Genomic DNA, 13708 nt, shown 5'->3' on the forward strand with positions numbered 1-13708 from the left:
GGAAGGCCCATCAGAACAATGGCAGACTTCTTGACATGAAACATCAAGTTAAGAAGAGCATGGAGCAAAATATTCCAAGTCCTGAAAGAAAATAACCTCCATCCCAGATTGATACACCCTTCTAAACTGTCTCTAGAAATTAATGGAGAAACACGATGCTTCCCAGACAAAGAGAAACTTGGAAGCTCACAAGCACCAATCCAACTCTACAGAGAATACTGAAGGGCATTCTACAGAGAGAGAAAAGTACTAGGATTCCAGGAATAATGAAAGAGAGCCTTCAATGAATGGAGCAGAAAACAGAAGGAAGAAGATAAGCAGACAACTGATGGCAAAAAAAAGCATAACAGAAATGAGGCAGAGAAGATTTTATTCAAAACTGATATGATTGATAATATCAAGTCTGGGAGTCTAAGCAGCTACACTGAAGATGACAAGACTCTACGATACGCATTCTGGTTTGATAAATGCCACTTTTTGAAGTTCTATACTATGTACAAAGTTATGTATGTTTTTATTAATACTGTTATGTACTGATATATACAATTATACTAGGTCTAATGATATAGCCAACTCTATTGGAGACAGCAAGAGGCAACACAGGAACCATGGTAGAACTTTTGTACAATGGTCTTATATGTTTCTTTCATTTCATGTGTTTATAGCAATATGTATGTTTTAAATTGCTTTGTTTTGTTTCTCCCTCTAATATAGAAAAGATAGGAATACATGTTAAGAATCATGCATGTTTAGAATCTATAAACAGTTTATGTGAACTTATCTTATGACACATGATGAAATGAACAGATATTTTGAAGAAAAAGAGACACAAAATTTCTCAGTACTGATCCTGGAGTGTCATAATGCGAGACTCAGGAATAATATTATTCTTTGTTCAGAGTGAAATTAGCCTGTTTGGTTTTATTAAATCTCAACATAATTGAAGGTATGGCTGACTGCATGTGAGTGTATAAGACTAATTAATCATGTTTCTAAGTTTTTGTTTGATAGTTGAACAGAAATGCTTCAATCTCACTGTTTGAATCCCCGCTTTATATGATCTACTTTAGTATCTTAAATAACTATTTGTAAGACACAATCATCAACTAGCGATTTCTTACTCTTTTATTTTTTCTATGAAATTATATATGATTTCCACCCATTTTCTGTTTTGTTTAGTCTTTCTTTAAATTATAATTTAAAAAAAAGACACTACAGTACCGTGCTGATTACAGAGTATCATAATGTGAAATCCAGCAATACTATTATTCCTTATTCAGAATGGCATTAACCTGCTTTATTTTGTTTAGTCTAAGCATAAATGAAGATATGGATAACTGCATGTATGTTTAAGTGTATAGGACTGACCACCATGTTACTAAGCTTTTGTTGGACAGTTGAACAGAACTGTTTTCAGTATCGCTATTTGAATTCCCAGTTTACATGTTCCATTTTTGTATCTTGAACAACTATTTGTAACATGACAATATGTAAACATCAACAAGTGATTTCTTGCTGTTTATTTTTTCCTCTGAACGTACATATTATTTCTACCTATTTTCGGTTTTGTTTAGCCTTTCTTTAAATAAAATTTTAAAAAGAAGTTTTAATAAATTAGACAAATAGATAGATAGATAGATATCATAATATATAAACGTGTATATATATATATATCTACAGAGAGAGAGAGAGAAACATGACTAGTGTTGGGAGCCGCGGCCGAGCCCGGTCGCCTTACTTGGCGGACGTGAGGCCTGTAGGAAAGAGCAAAGCCTGAGCTAGATTACCCCTCCCATCGAGTGTGCTAAGATGGCGCTTATCTCCTGCTTGGTAAACAACCCGCCCTGTAAGATCTCCTGCTTCCTGCTTGGTAAACAACCCGCCCTGTAAGATAGTCTGCCTAGCAACAACTGATGTTAGCCAATCAGCCCGCATCGCGCGCTTTGAACTGATTGGCCACTGTTACCCTATAAAAGTAAATGCCTCTCCCGCCACGAGAGAGAAGCACAGAGAAGCACAGAGAAGCACAGAAAGAAGCACGCAAGGAGCTGCGGAGAGCGGACCGGTAGAGGCTTCGGGACAGACTGTAGGAAGAAGCACGCAAGGAGCCGCGGGGAGCGGACCAACAGAGGCTTCGGCCGGGAGGATTCCCGGGGCAGGCTGTACGGAGAAGGAAGATAAAAGAAAAGGTTGTCCACTGCCAGACTTTGTTGTGTGTCCTTCCTGCCGGCCAGGAGTGACACCGACAGACTAGATATTTACTAATTTCCAAATCTACTTATGAAGAATTTTATGTGCACTATATAAGGCATATTTTTTTCCTATTAGTCTTGCCTTCAACAGAGTTACTGGTTGCTAACTGGAAGACAGATATTTTTTCTCCGTACACATTCCGTTCGATTTAGTGCTTTTATGCTATTTAATTTCTAGGTGAAGACAAAGATTGTTTTTCATCTTTTTTCGAGATGATGAGCATTTACCTGGCTAGAAGGCCTTCACAGCTCTGCTACTTGATATTAATGATAGAAAAATTTAAAATGAGTTCTTATGAAGAAAGAATTGCGTCTTTCCCTTCAAGGAGGGTAAAGAGCATGAGACTATCCTTCCCAGAGACTGACCTGTAAACCCCTCATATCCTGGGGTCTGCAGTACTGTCTGGATGGACAGAGCCCTGAGCACTGTATCCTTGCTGCAGATGTAGATTTTCCGAGGGAGCCTTGTACCCAATGCTGCACACAGCATGGACTTTAGCTCTATTGTTTCCCCCAGATACAGAGGACGATTTATACCACTGGGCTCACATGAGAAGCCTCCCACAATGCTCTTCACTCTTTCTGCACCACTGCACCCACCAGGGAATTTGCATTTTATCCCCAGGGAGGACCTACCCAGGCAAGTTTCAGATAAAAGCTGGCTCTAGCTGTGCCTTGACTGATCAGGACTCTTCAGTTCAGTTTCTCAAAATGAAGCTACCACTTCAGCTCCTGGGGCTGCTACTGCTCCCGGTACGGATACCGGGAGATGTGGAAGGGCAGGGGACGAGAGGGTGAATTTCTGGATCCCACCGCTCCCTGGGTGAGTTCTGTTCATACATGAGATGTGCAACGCGGACTTGAAGCAGGGCTGTGTGAATTTCCATCAGGGAATTAAGAAGAAAATTTCTAAAGAATCAGGAATAGTCAACTGATAAATATTGTAACAAAGAAAGATATGGATAAGGAGATGAATTCTAGAGGGATTCTCGTTATTAGATATTGGAGTTATCTCAAAATTGAAATGTTCATTGTATATTAAAATACGAAAAAGTTAAGTTTGATATTTGCAAAAAAGAGAAAAGAATAAAAACGCATCATGTTTGTATGTGATGTTGCATTTCTCCTTTATACTTTTAGGATCCACAGGAGATGTTTTGTTGTCCCAGACCCCACTCTCCCTGTCTATCACACCTGGAGAGCTGGCCTCCATCTCCTGCAAGTCCAGTCAGAGCCTCCTGGACAGTGATGGAAACACCTATTTGCATTGGGTTGTCCACAAACCAGGCCAGGCTCCACGAGGAATGATTTATTGGGTTTCCAATTGGGAATCTTGGACTCCAGGGAGATTCAGTGGCAGTGGGTCAGGGACAGATTTCACACTCAAAATCAGCAAAGTGGAACCAGAAGATTCTGGAATTTATTACTGTTATCAAGGTACACATGCTCCTCGCACTGTGCTACAGCCCTGAACACAAACCTCCCTGCCTGAGTAGGCCCAGCTGCCCTCCTGCACTGCTGTCTGGGGAGAAGAACAGTACAGCCTGCCCTGTGTGAGAGGAAGAGGTTGAAGAATCAGAACAGCAAGTTGCAGCTGATGCCTCTGGCTGGGCCTGAGACTGAGGAAAACAGCAGAGCAGCCAAGACCTGTGCTCTGCTGAGGGCTCTGACACGGAGAGAGAAAGATGGAGCTAGATTCCAGAGGATTGTAGTGGCTTAAACATTCGGTGTTTTATGAAATTGAAAAAAAAAAAAACTAAACCAAATTAACCATGAATTTAGCTAAAAATAATAACAAGGTAGAAATGGATTCTAAGGTAGATACTTTCTCTTGCACTTTCTCGTATCATGTGAAAATCCAGTGGAATACAATCCCCATGCACTGTCCGTTCAGCCAATCTGGGATTCCCAGGATGCTGTGCCCATTTCAGGATGACAGAATTAAAGGGATCACTTCCGTTATTGCAATGTTAGATATTCTATGACTCTATGGATCACTGGGAAGTGATGCTCATTCATGGCTCTTGGTCTTAGGAGTCCATGGTGAGTAAAGATCCTGGCCTGAAGTAACGGCAGTCCTGTGACATCTGTCTAATCAATGTAGCATGACAAACTTGAGCAACTAAATTGTGATTCGGCCTCATCGTAACCTGGGGATGAGTGATCCCTATTTCGTGATATCCAGGAATACAGCTACCAATCAGGGGTCAAACAAATCCTCACAAAATTTCTCACAGAAATTAGTAGCAGTTTGTCTTGCATTTTATGGCAAATTTTTGCCTCTGTTCCCCATCACCAACACATACGCAATTTTAGTCTCCACAAGGATCTTTGTTTCCAAGATTTTATAGGCAAACAAAACATGCAGAACTAATACTTCCAGCATAAAAGCAGGTACCTCACACCTCCCCCTCATCCTCATGAAAACTGGTAAATCTCAATAGGCTCCACTTCTTCCTTTCTGTGACAACTGCTATCCTCAAACTTATATTTAACATGAGACAAGTGAAGACTGATAATAGGCAGTGTTGACGCCTGTTTGCTCCTCATGGTCTTCCAGACAGCTTACAAAGTAGACACTAAAAATTTCCTCTAATGCCATATTCCAAGTCATCATGTGATTTTATTTCCCCGTGCTAGATTTTTTGAAACATGGGTACATTCTGGTAATATTTTAAAGTAACAAGAAATAGAATTTCTGTCATCCTGGACATGAACTGAGACAGAAAACCAAATCAAACACTGCTTATAATTTGCTATGAAGCCTCCCTCGATGGGAAGGCAGAAAAAGCAACACTGGGAAACAAGGGGAAATAAGGGCTTGCAGTGGAACATATTTCCAATACTGAGATGGCCCCAGACCGCCACTCAACACTTGCATACGTGGGATTCTGGAGCTCTGGGAAGTGATGTGAACTGGAGATGCAAATATAGGGATAGAGGTGAGGTCACCAGGAAATGAGGGGAAGTAGATGAGGACAGACTGGTCCTTAAAAGGCAGCCCAATTCTCAGAAGTCAGGACACAAGGGGAAACGCACATTGGAGACTGTAGAGTAGGAGTCACCTGTGGGAAGGAGAGAGAGAGGGGAAAACTGACAGAGACAAGGACAGAAGCAGAGAGACAGAGTGACACTGAGACAGGGGGACACATAGGAAGGATGAGAAATTGAGACCCTAGAGTCAAGATAGTGTTTTAAGAATCTCTTTTTCTTTCACAAATGTATGATTAAAGTGTTGATTGAATTTAGAAATGTCCTTCAGCGCAGGTTGTTATAAATGGCGGAACCACTGTGTCACTTAGAAAATCACAACTCTTTCTGGAAATGGCAAGACTTCCCAAACTGTTTGTAAAACAGATGACTCTTTGCTGCCACCTGTTGGTCAGCTTTTGAAGGACAAGTTTCACGGAAAATTGCTAACATTCCCTTTGTATTCTTTTCAATTTGTTTCTACCACGCTGTTGCTATGGCAAATAGAAAAACCAAATGAACACACAAGATTCAGATGCAGATTTATTTGCACTTATTGTCAATGACAAGGAGTCAATCCCTGTAACAATGTCAGCCACAACGGCTTAGGGAGAAAGATTTTTATGGGGTTACCAAGTGTAAATACAGAGGTAAAGCACTTGGCTGTCTTTGCTTGGTTCTTGCAATACTTATCCCAGTGACCAGCTATGCATCACAGTGACCTGCCTTTTCTAAGAAACTGAAGTAACAGGAACTGTAGCAGGATCTGAGCACAAACAGAAACTCAAGGACACAGGCTTGCAGGGGGCCTGTTTCTGCTCCCCTGCACTCTGCTTTGAAAAGCGCAGATCCCTTTGCAGTATCCCAGAGCACTGAAGCTGTGAAGAGCCCGATGCCTCGCGTGTAGCGTTGTTTTTTTAGAATATAATGTGCAAGTTTACATCCTAGTTGTGCAAATATTGATGAGAAGTGATACAAATACAATGAAGCCCTCATTGACGCTTTTCTCCCCCAGAATCAGAGATTTTCCTCATGTAGTTGGAAGACTCTTAAAATAACTTTTATAAAGCAATGGTTACGTGTTATGTAAGTTTAAAAAAATCTACACAAAAGTGTATGAGGGCGGGGGACACAGCTCAGCTCAGTGGCCCCTTGCCTATGTGACAAGTTCAAAGTCTTGAGTTTAATTTCTGTACCCGCCCACCAAAGCAAACACTTGTGCAAATACTGTAGGGCACCAGTGTAAACTACTATAGAGCCCCAGCTGTTCCTCTTTCTTCCTTGGGATCAGATTTTTCCCAGGCAAGTGGAAGCTTTTTACTTTACAAAGAAATGTGCGCGTGCTGCCCCCTCCTGGTCATTCTCATGCACTGCAAATTCCTAGGAAGATCTTTTCTCAGATTTCTTCTTTCAAACATACTGAAATATTTTATTCACCATCCTGTTACCAGGTTAATGACTACAGAAGAGATTGATTATCGCACAACATTGGACCTCTGAGTCACTGGATGACTCGAGTGTACCGTTATTCCTATTTCATCTGTCGGAAACAGCCTCAGAAGGAACATAGTGTGCAAGACCATTTGTTTTCTTCCTTGCGCTGGATCCCCAGGGCTCTTCCCATCATTTGAACGGCACCTCCCATCCTCCTCATCTTCAGTCTATTAGAGCATACGCACCGAAGCTCTGCTGTCTGTGCTCTGACATTATAGGCATGGGATTCTGCTGTCACTGAATATTCTGGCCGCGGAATACAACTACTGACAAAACACACACAAGCACACACCCACAGAGAGAAACTCATACACAAACACACACAATCAGATCGTTCCTCAAATACTACATAGCCACAGTGTAAAATAGCTATAACTGTAGTTATTAAGCAAAATATACTGAAATTTTTAAAAATCAATATTTTACTTTATCTAAAACGTTGCTCTCTTGTGTGAAATCTGTTTTTTCATATTGAAGTTGTTATATTAATTTTGGTATTATTTATTCTTCAATCAAGATGCTAGTCAGATGACCCAAGGAATATTGGCATCCTTCCTTCAATTTTGCCTTAAGATAAATGCTGCATGACCCACACACTAATCTGGCCCAGGAGCTCAAAGCACAGGGATGATTTTACAGAGCTCATAAAGAGGAGACTGCGAGTGATGGGCAGTGCCTTGTCACTGTGTCAGGACTCACCCTGGGGAAGGAAAACTTCTAATGTGAAAACACAGGGTGATTGATGGCAACCCCAGAGACCTTCACAGACACACAAAGTGCATTAGACTGTGGATTGCACTGCCTGGTGAGTGATACAGATTTGGTCATCTGTGTTTGGGAAGGAGACATTTTGCAGAGGAAACAACTGAGCTTCTGACTGAGAAAAACTGTGCCTCCATGTACTGGCTCCCACCTAATTTCAAGCCCACAGAAATGTTACCGACTGCTACAGGCTGAACAAGTCTGGTATGAGCCTCAAGGTCAGAAACCATCCTGAGCTTCGGGGAAAATAAAGTTGAGGCTCGCTGAGTCTATACACCACCTCAGCATAAAGTGACTGCTGGCTTGGTGAGATAAATCAACATGGATCTGGACTCTGTCTCTACATAGTCTCTACTAGTGATAGCAGAGACACAACTGGGAGTAGAGTTTTTATCTCTCTATCTACCATGACTTATTTTTTCTTTATTTTTTGATTTTTTTATATGAATGTAAACATGGTTTCCAGTTTTCTTGGGGTAGAGGTTCTGTTCTTTTCATTCTCTGATTTCTGCTCTTTCCTTGCTATCTTTTGCACCACGTTCTGAAAATTGGAGTGATTCTCCTTTGTCTACCAGCCCTGCTTCTAATCTCTTCCTTTCCATCTGTTTCTCTATTTTTTCTACTAACTGCTCTTACATTTTCTCCTCTGAAATTTACATTAATATATTTAGAGTTTATACACTGCATACATTTTTCTATTCGTTTAAGATTTTGTAATATAAGGTGCTGGGAATTTAGCTCAGCGGTGTAAGCGCCTGCCTTGCAAGCAAGCAGTCGTCAGTTTGATCCGTGGTACTGATAAAAAGGAAAAACAGACACACAGACACACAAACACACAAAAATGGTTTTGTAATATAGCCAAAAATCAAGCTCACACAAGTAAAGGTGACAAGTTTGTGGTTACCTCAAGTTGACATTTTGCTAGGCTTTGTCTGACACTACTGTAAATTGTGAATATACCACTTTAGCCAAGGTGACATAATTGTGCTAACCAGCTGTTCTGCCTGGAAAACCAGGGCTGATATTGCATAAGGGGCACTGAAAACATTGTGGACCAGTGTCAAGGGACCAGGAAATGGGTCAAGTAGGCAGAAACTACTAACCTCATTAATTGAATAGCAGGATCTTACAACACACTCACAATGCAAAAGCTGTCTACACCTAGAAGACACTTCTGAGTAGTCATTTCCTAAAGGTTCTAAATAATAGCAGTCAGGATTTCCACCATAGGTGATTTATAAGCATCAACCCAAGAATTAAGCTGAGAAAAATAAAAATAGACAGTGAGAAGACAATTCCACAAGGTGCAACTCCAGATAATCAGTGAAACAAAGGCAAGCCAAGGGGGAAATGGGGTGGGAACATGCAAAAGCCACCTCTCTTGACTGTCTGAAGTGGTAACAACAAAGCAAATCAACAAGAATCTAGATCAAATCAAATCAGAAATAAATTCACAGATAACCCACATATAGTGACCATAATGAAAAACATCCCTAGTTACCCCACAGCAGATACAGATTTAAAATGGAGGAACTTAGGAAAATGAGAGAAGCCATAAAGACCAACATAGATATATAATGGAATTCATAAAAGAGATTCAAGGAGATATTCAGGAGATTGAAACTGCCATTGAAAGTGTAAGCAGCAGAATAAGCCAATCCAGATGCTGCTGTATCATGTGAAGAAGAACAAAATAAGAATGATTACAGTTAGTGGGATAAGCAGGAGATAGCATAAATAACAAAAATGACTGCTCAGAGACACCATGACAGAAAACTTTCCTGCGAAGGAAAAAGAATATGGCGTATGTATGAGTCAGCCATATAGAACTCTAGTTATGACCAACAAATCTACAGCAAGGCACAAGAGGGTCAGGATTCAAGAAATTCAGTTCAAGAATACAATCTGAAAAACTACCAGGGAAAAGGAAAAAGTACCTATACAGGAAACCCATCATAATCACAACTGACTTCTCGACACAAATCCTCAAATCTAGGGCACCTTGGAGTGAAGGACATCAAGCAGCTCACCCCCAAAATTTTCATTCCAAGCTAATAGTCTCTAAAAAACTATCTTTCAAAATTAATGGGGAAATAAGATACTTCCTTGACAAACAACAACTGATGAAATACATGATCACAGAGTTAGAACTCAGGATGTTCTGAAGGACACTCTAGAAAAGATTAAAAACGTATCATGTTTGTATGTGATGTTGCATTTCTCCTTTATACTTTTAGGATCCACAGGAGATGTTTTGTTGTCCCAGACCCCACTCTCTCTGTCTATCACACCTGGAGAGCTGGCCTCCATCTCCTGCAAGTCCAGTCAGAGCCTCCTGCAGAGTGATGGAAACACCTATTTGCATTGGGTTGTCCACAAACCAGGCCAGGCTCCAGGAGGAATGAAGCAAAAAAGGAAAGCAGGGAGGAAGAGGCAGGAGAGGGGAGAGAAAAAACCAAAGACAAAAGAAAGGGAAAAATTTGGGATCCAGTTTTATTGTTTGTCACCAAGCCTGCCTGAGCTGCCGTCACTTTCATCCAGAAAGTCCTGAAGAGCACAGCAAACAGGAGCTCCAGTCCCGCCCTGGGCATGGGCCAAGCACCAGAATCCTGGGCCAGAACTCACTCTGTGCAGACTCCTGGGCCCTAAACTAAGCAGGCTCACAAGGACTCTCTGTGAGTGAAGTGAACAGCAAAGGGACAGTAGAAATGACCCTTCCCACAGCTGCTGTGAAGCGAAAAGAGGGCTCTAAGTACACTGGGGAATAAGTAGATTTTTTTAAAAGACAAGATATCTTTTAAAGTCATGAGTGCAGATCAATACAGCCGAATATCTGTATTTCAACAATGTCTGCTTCAGAAGAATTGCGAATTTTTAACTTTGAAAGTGGTGGATGAGGTGCCCAAATGAAACCCTGCCTGGAGGAAGATACAGCCTTGCAAAATCCTCAAGAATGCTCACAGTTCCTAGGTAAAGAGCCATAGATTACAGTCAGACACGCTAGGTACTAAAACTCAAATAGAAAAACTAAGTATCACTGAAAATGTCAGACAACAATGGGCTCTTTCAATGCTACTGATTTGGAACTTATGAGAGGATAGTGAGGAAATAAATTATAAACATGATATCATTTAAGAAGTAAAGAAAACTAAAGGAAAAATAAAGCATTAATGAGCTGTGTAAAACTGACATCCCAATACATTTTATACACATTGTAAAATCACTCAAATCACCCTCATAATAAGCTAAAAACATTCAGAACTCGATTTGTGGTTTATTAACTGAGTTAATCAGTGTAACTTTACCTTTAATTTTGCTTTCAGAACACTATTGCCATAATTATATTCTTAGTTATTAAATATTAAAATAAATTCTTAAAATCTGATATGAGTCTCACCTAAGATGCTGGTTCACTTCCACAGAACACGGCCAAACTGCATGTGATTTTTAAAGCTTCCTTATTTCCAAGGACAAGAATACGAAAGCTGAAACAATTGTCAAAGTCTGATGCTAACAATTCATGCTCTCCACCTCATTCGTCTTAAGCTTTAGAACTTTGTCATGTGACTGCTCCAATGAGCTGAAATTTATTTTCTTTCATTTCATTTACTACTGATTCTTGTGAGACAGATGAGGAACAGGGCCTTAGGAGCCCAGACAAGTGCAACAAGTGATGTTTTCAACTGCTCAGACTGTTTGGAAAGAGCCCACACATTCAGAAGACAAAGTCACCCAAGATAGTGAACAACAGTCAACCAAACACAGTGAGGCTGAGGCAGGAGGATGGACAGGTGGAGCTGAAACTGGGCAGCTGAACAACACAGTGAGAACAGTCACAAAATCAGAGAAATACAAAGGACTGGAGATGTAGCTCAGTGTGAATCTCCTAGCTGTAAGCTCCAACACACACACACACACACACACACACACACACACACATACACACAAACACACAGGTTGATAACTACATTCCTAGGGGTCTTATTACAATAAAAGCAGACAATGTAGCACCCTTATTTACTAAGTTTACCCCAAACATTATTTCCCAAATGTGTGAGAGGCACACTGCAGCTTTGGGCTGCCATAAAAAATAACACAAACTTATAGATTAAGGACAGCATGGCTTTACTCTCTCCCATCTCAGATAAACTCCAGGACCATGGCAGCCACTGGTTCAAATTACCCTGAGGCATTAAAACCCTGGATTCAATGGTGACATTCTGATGTTGAGAATGTCTCTTTAAACTGTGGACTGCGGCTGTTCAACATCAATTAAAACAGAGTAGCTAAGAAAAGGTTGCATTATGATCATTCAGACGTGTCAATTATTTCTCACTTATTTTGTATAAAACCAAGAAAAATCTTTGCCTAAAACATAAAACTGGAGTGGTGTGTGTGTGTTTGTGTGTGTGTGTGTGTGTGTGTGTGTGTGTATGTATCTGCATGATAACAAGCTTAAACAGATATTTACCAATTTGAAAATCTAGTCACAAGGAATTTCACATCCACTGTATAAGGCATAATTTTCGTCTATCTCTTGCCCTTAACAGAGTTACTGGTCCCCAACTTGAAGACAGATATTTTTCTCTGTATCATATTCTTTTGATTTCAGTGCTCCTATGACATTTAATTTCTAAGTCAAGGAAAAGATTATTTGTAATTCTTGCTTCTAAGATGATCAAAGTCCCACTGGTTACAACAAAAGGCTTTTCAACACTGCTGCATGCTTTTAATGCTAGAAAAAGCTAAAACTGAGTCCTCATGAAGTGAGACTTGCTTCTTCCTCTTCCAGGAGGCGAAGAGGCATGAGACGTCCCCTCCCAGAGACTGACCTGCACACCCCTATCCTGGGGACTGCAGTCCTATGTGGAATGGGCACAGCTCTGAGCACTGTGCCCCTCCTGCAGAATCAGATTTTCCCAGGGATCCTTGTACCCACTACTGCTCACGGCATGGAAAGTAGCTCTATTATATTCCCCAAATGCAGAGGGTATTTTATACCACTGGGCTCACATGAAAAGCCTCTCTCTATGCTCTGCACTCTTTCTGCACAACTGCACCCAACAGGGAATTTGCATTTTGTCCCCAAGGAGGACCTTCCCAAGCTAGCCTCAGATCAAAGCTGGCTCTAAGGTGGCCTTGTCTGAGCAGGACTCTTCAGTTCAGCTTCTCAAAATGAGGCTCCCTCTTCAGCTCCTTGGGCTGCTACTGATCTGTATCATGAGGACACTGGGAGATGAGGTGGGGTACAGGATGAGAGGGTGACTTTCAGGGTCCCACTACACCTGATCATTTCTGTCCATACATGAGATGTTCAGTCCTGAGTTGAAGAGGGGTTGTGTGAGGTTAGATCAGTGAGTGAAGAAAATTCGTGAGGCACTCAAGAACTGTAGGGAGCCGAGTGACAGGCATTGCTGCCTCGATGTCTCCCTCTCTCCTATGGGCACTGCGTCTGCCTACATTAACCATAATCCTCTCCTGCTTACGTCACGTATCCGGATGTGATGGTGACCCTGTTGTATTCATCTGTTTAACCTCTTCCTGTCCCAGCTCCCGCCCTTAGCCTATAAAAGGTGTGATTATTTTCTGAATAAACCGGAAGCTTGATCGGATTATTTCGTCTTGCTTTCGTCTCTCTTTTGTCTCTCCTATGTCTTTTATTTAATCCCCGTTTCCCCTCCAGGAGTTCTGAACTTGTTGATCTGCAGGCCGGATCAAAGAACAGATGTCTGATAAAGATTGCCACAAAGAAAGAATGGGGTGCAGAAGTGAATTCTAGAGGGGTTCTTGTAATTAGAAACCTTAGACACAATTTCAAATTTGAAAATCTTTCAAACTTATCAAAACAGTTTATGATGTTGCTTCCTGACATTTGACTACTCCTCCATCATTTCAGGATCAAGAGAAGTTGTGATGACCCAGACCCCACTCTCTCTGTCTATCTCCCCTAGAAAGTCGGCCTCCATCTCCTGCAGGTCCAGTCACAGCCTCCTGCATAGTGATAGAAACACTTATTTGCATTGGGTGGTGCACAAGCCAGGCCAGGCTCCAAGGTGTGTGATTTATGAGGTTTCCAACTGATTTTCTGACATATCAGACAGGTTCAGTGGCAGTGGGTCAGGAACAGATTTCATACTCACAATCAGTAGGGTGGAGGCTGAGGATGCTGGGGTTTATTACTGTTGGCAGAGTTTATATAAACCACCCACAGTGCTAGCACCCTGAACAGA

The 13708-nt window shown here is 41.3% G+C and overlaps 1 long non-coding RNA gene across 1 annotated transcript; it reads left to right on the forward strand.

Moving 5' to 3' along the window:
• Positions 1-2505: 2505 nt before the first annotated feature.
• On the forward strand, positions 2506-8164 carry LOC134473048 (uncharacterized). The gene is made up of 2 exons (XR_010043135.1): positions 2506-3075; positions 6674-8164. It is a non-coding gene; the product is annotated as an uncharacterized LOC134473048 (long non-coding RNA).
• The last annotated feature ends 5544 nt before the right edge of the window (positions 8165-13708 follow it).

The sequence above is a fragment of the Cavia porcellus genome, unplaced genomic scaffold (assembly GCF_034190915.1).
Source record: "Cavia porcellus strain 051 isolate PalLab524CR breed Dunkin Hartley unplaced genomic scaffold, mCavPor4.1 scaffold_25, whole genome shotgun sequence".
In the NCBI taxonomy this organism is placed as follows: domain Eukaryota; kingdom Metazoa; phylum Chordata; class Mammalia; order Rodentia; family Caviidae; genus Cavia; species Cavia porcellus.